Consider the following 359-nt stretch of genomic DNA (forward strand, 5'->3'; position numbering starts at 1 on the left):
CAGGAACTGTGAAATGGTACAATGTAAAAAACAACTATGGATTTATAACACGAGATGATACAGGGGAAGATCTATTCATCCATAGAACTGCCATTAAAAGGAATAACCCTAAAAATTACTTGCAAAGTGTAGGAGATGGGGAAGTTGTACAATTTGATACAGTGCAAGGAAAGAAGGGTTTTCAAGCAGCGAATGTTACTGGGCCTGGAGGTATTCCCGTCAAAGGCAGTCGTTATGCACAAAATTATAAACAATATCCATCCCAGCAATTTCCCTACTCACAGCCTACTTCCCCCTTTTACCCTCTACCCAATATGAACCCTTTCCTAAGTTTACCCCATCCCCAGTTTATTCCTAAT

This window comes from Corvus brachyrhynchos, unplaced genomic scaffold (assembly GCF_000691975.1).
Source record: "Corvus brachyrhynchos isolate BGI_N302 unplaced genomic scaffold, ASM69197v1 scaffold90, whole genome shotgun sequence".
NCBI classification, from domain to species: domain Eukaryota; kingdom Metazoa; phylum Chordata; class Aves; order Passeriformes; family Corvidae; genus Corvus; species Corvus brachyrhynchos.